Raw genomic sequence first — 4740 nt, forward strand, 5'->3', positions numbered from 1 at the left:
ATTATATCTACTTCTTCCTTAATGAATGAATCACATTTTTTGTTGTTGTTGTTGTTCCTACGGTATAGAACTCATCTCCAAAGGATGAACCATAACTGTCGAAGGAGGTAATCCTATTCTCCTTTGCCAGTGATTGATATATAAATAGCCATGTGATCTAGTTCTGGGTTTTCTGGGTACCTTCAGTGAAAAGAGAAATCTGTATGAGGCAAAAAACTCTTTTTTGTCTCAGATCTTTTCCTTCCTCCTTAGGAGGTAGTTGTTTAAGGTTCTGTGTCTTGGGGCTGTGGAAGTCATCCTGGAATCCATGAGGGTAGCAGAGGTGTGAGTTGGCAAGATCCTGTGTTCCTGCTTGCACAGTTGAGCTGCTGCACCAATCCTGGTACTGCCTATATCCATATTCTAGTTCTACGGAATAATTAAAATGTCTTCATTATCTAAGACATTTAGGCAGGGATTTTGTTACTTGCAGCCAAACACACTTTAACTGATGATATATTATCACAGTGTCTGGGACACAATGGGCAGGTCAAAAGAATCATCCTTCAGTTGACAGAGAGACCTTCAGCACAACCTCAAAATTTACTTAAAAGAAAAAGGAGCTCTTTGAAACAACAGCCACGCTAAGCCCCTACATTTCAGAAAGAAGCCCAAAGGACTGGGAATAGCTAAGAAAATTCTCTGTTGTTTTGACTTTCACCACAAGGAGGTGAATTGACTGCATTATGGGTGACTTGAGTGTTTCAAAGAAAATTATCCTATTTAAACACTAAGTGCTTCTTCCCAGTTGATTAGCTTTCTCTGTCCAATTCCCACTGGAGTGATCACCAGCTGGGAACCAGGCACCATCTGCTGAATTTCAGGCAGGATGAACCAACAGGCAGATGCTTTACCTAGGAAAGAGACAGTGGGTTAACTTGTCTCTGGGAAATTGCTCAACCCTCAACTGAGGACCCTGGAGGATATCTAAGCACCGAAGAACCAACCAAGGAGGTTCCAGAATTCCCAGGAGCTTCAGGAAATACAGAATGCCCGCCTGAAGCATGAGTACAGACTCCATGTTATGGCCATCAAGGTTCACATCTATATGCTCAACTTGGGTCTCCACAAAAGGTCACTGAGTGGGGTGACTCTTCTCTGACACTCTCAGGAGCTGCCTTCTTTGATTTCTGCCTCCAAGTTGAGATCAGGCCCAGACAATGCAGGGGATGGCTGTATTCATGAATATTCCAGAACTCCCCTGGAACAATGAGTTTCCAAAACATGATTGTCATCCTTTCGTCTTCACACAGGTATATAGGCATGTGGCTCTACTCCTATCTTTTTGGGATGATGCCTCTGAAGAGATCTTACTAACTTTCACATGCTCACCCTAAAGGAAAAGTGACCACAACACTCAGAGTGGCCAAGAGATCTTTACTGCAGCAGTGCAAAAGGGAGAAAGAGAGAGAGGCAAGGGAAGAGAGAGGAAGGGGAGGGTAAGCGTCTCTCTAGCGGCCGAGTCTTAAAAGTGAGAGGACTAGGACTTTATGAGAGCCACCAAGATGGTGAAGGTCTGGGTGGGGTGTGATGTTTAGTTCTCTGTCATGTGTTCCTGGAGGTTACACAGTCCTTTGAGGGAGACCTACAAAGCCTATGCTGGTAAACTACCAGCTGAGAAGGGGAAGGGAAATAATCTTGAACCCAAGAGTCGAATCTGTCTGAGGAAGGAGTCCTTGAGGATCACCGTGGCCTTAAAGGCTGTGGTGGGTGTTTTCCTCTCCGCAGGTGGGCAAAGAGGTTTGCCAGAAGATCAAGGATCAAATCTTCCTGACACCACCATTGGGTTTAGGACTCCAGGAAGGGGAAACTCACGGATTGAAGGCCGGTGGTGGTGGACGTAGTTCTGGGATTAAGAAAATGGGTTCTGGTCATCGGGTGAGTGGCACTCCTGAAGGAAGAGGGACCCAAAAGTGGGTTTTAACCCTCTTCCCGGGTTTTGGCACCAGTGAAAGGAAAGTGACCACAACACTCGGTGTGACCAAGAAATCTTTATTGCAGCAGTGCAAAAGAGGTGGGGGGAGGGAGAGAGAGAGAGAGAGAGAGAGAGAGAGAGAGAGAGAGAGAGAGAGAGAAGAAAGAGAGAGCAAGGGAGAGCGAAAGCAGGAGAGGGAGACAGAGCAAGAGCAAGAGAGAGGGGCCCCGGCAGGAGGGAGTTTTTATAGCCCAAATCTAATGGGGTCTCTGGGTCTGCAAGCTGCCTTTTTGGCATACAGTGATTGGATCATACAGTAGTGTCATCTTCTGTCTTCAGGCAGACGGGGCAGGGGCTAGATGTGGGTTTCCATTGCACCAGACGGGTGGGGGTCGAGTGTTCAGCCTTGAGTGGGGTTGAGTGTTCAGACTTGACGCAAACAGATGGTAGAGGACCAGACAGAGAGGGGCTTGAGTGCACGGTTTATCCTGCAGCTAATCTTTGTTTAGCATGCCCTGCAGACAGCAGAGTTCAGCCTGCCCTGCACCTAACACACCCCATTCTACCCATCCACACCAGCTGCAGCTGGAGCTCTCTGGCCTCCATGTGTTCCCGTGGTTTGAATTTTAATTGGGCTTTGATCCATACTCTGCACATCTGCACCCCCGCCTTTCACCTGCCTGGGAACTGAAGCCAGAGGAAGCACACAACTCAGGCACTAGAGGGAAGCTGCTACTGTTTCCAATCCCCCCTGCATCTTCAGCCTGAGTGTCCTTTTCACTGATTTTCCAATTCTACTACATTCCCCTGCACCCGGGTCAACACTCACCCAGCATGCCTGCCACCCATTGTGCAAACTCCTCACCTCTTCCCTCCCTTTCCCACATACTCATGTTCCTATTCCTCAGTATTTAGCTCTCTTGTTTTCTCCATCTTATTAACATATCCAATGAACAACTGCTACTTTCTCTCCTTATCTCCAGATGGAATGACCTAGTGATGAAATGTACCCCCTCCCTTGCTGAGATCCTCTGTGGAACATAATTTCTCAAGTTTGTGTATTATCTCCATGCTCTGATAATGAACCAGAGCCATCAGTTTGTCTAAATTTCATTTGGGCAAATTTATCCTTTTTTTTTTTTTTTTTTTTGTATTCCTCTAGGATAGGAAATTAGGCAAAATGGACTTTTGGGATCTACAAAGTTAAGGACCTTTTCCTGGATTCTGAGGACCCCACAAAATTGACACTGTGTAAGGAGTCCTGTCCACTTGCTCCCTTTGATGTCTTTCTTCTCCTGGAATTTAGCCCAGCAGAAATCAGCCTGTTTTATGAGTAACCTGAACATCCATAAAATTGAAGTAATGTCTGAAAGTTGTCATGTTCACATGATTAACAAAAGTCTGTGCCCCCATAGGATTAGAGTGCATCACTGACATGCAAAAGAAAGCTCTAGCATTAAAGAGAAGCAAAAGGGTGGTATATCTCTGGAGAATAAGGATTTTAAAGAAATGAAAGCACAATTACATACTCACTCCCTTCAAATCAAGTGTCTGAAGGAGTTGGCCATTCTTGGTATAAATTCTTTAGATAACTAAAGACTCACAACTGGAGAATAACAAATATTCTCCACAAATTGTGTAAGGTGTTCTTTACTACACCCACTCTGGCACTACTGGTGGCAGTGGAGACTACTAGAAGTGCTTCAGGAGGTAACATCGTAGAACATATCAGAAGCTCTAAAAATATTTAGTTTTTGACACAGAGATTCCACCTCTGGGAATGAGTCAGAAGAAAATAATCCTAAATAAGGAAAAAAAGTAATAAACACAAAAGTGTTCATTTCAACTCCTTTCTATAATAGGGAAACATTAGAACCAAATTAATTATTCAATAATAAGATGATGATTAATTAAATCCTACTACATTCCCTTGTTGAAATATTATATAGTCATGAGGATTTTAATTATGGAGATCATGGCAACATAGGAACAGAATGATATGAAATTTTATGCACACTCTCGATTGCAGTGTCCTAAAACATATATACTTGTGTAATCAAAGAATGTAAGGAAATGCATAAAATGGGAAATAGCTGTGTTAAGGTGGTGGAATTACTGGTGATAGTTTTGAAAACTATCCAAAATAATGTTACTATACATTCTTATATATAATAAATAAAATAAATATACAAAATGCAGATACTCTAAAAAATGGTCAAGAAATGGGGCAAGAACTACAGTTCATTAAGGGACTATTATGTTTCAGCTCCAGGGCTAGATATGTTATCTAATATAATTTTCATTTGTCTCCTAAGTGCTTTTAATTTTTATCATGTGGAAATGGAGGATGAGAGAGGCTCATTGAGAATGAACAGGAGGTGAACAGAGGACAGATAAACATTTAGTGTGATTCCAAATTTGTCAGGCAGTAAGACAACTAATAAGTCTCTGGAGTTAGACAGTCCATTCTGTTCCTTGGCTTTGAGATGACGAGGTGAGTTTCCTCCTCCGATTACTTTCTCATGCTCCTGTCCTGGTTGAGAATGGAAGAATGAGCTCCTGGTGGTATCCATGGACTCTGGATTAATGCACACCTCTGAGTATCCTATAGGCCTCCCTCAAGAGTGGGTGACATCTTTCTGGGTATCATCTTAACACCTGGGGGAGACAGGATGTGGCCATGATGTCCACCTGAGGGTTCTCAAACACCTGTTTCTTGGGGATGTTCTCATGGTAGTGATGCAATGGGGTTTTAAAAGGCTCCAGCTGTGGAGTTAGAGTTATGT

This window comes from Urocitellus parryii, chromosome 12 (assembly GCF_045843805.1).
Source record: "Urocitellus parryii isolate mUroPar1 chromosome 12, mUroPar1.hap1, whole genome shotgun sequence".
Lineage (NCBI taxonomy): Eukaryota > Metazoa > Chordata > Mammalia > Rodentia > Sciuridae > Urocitellus > Urocitellus parryii.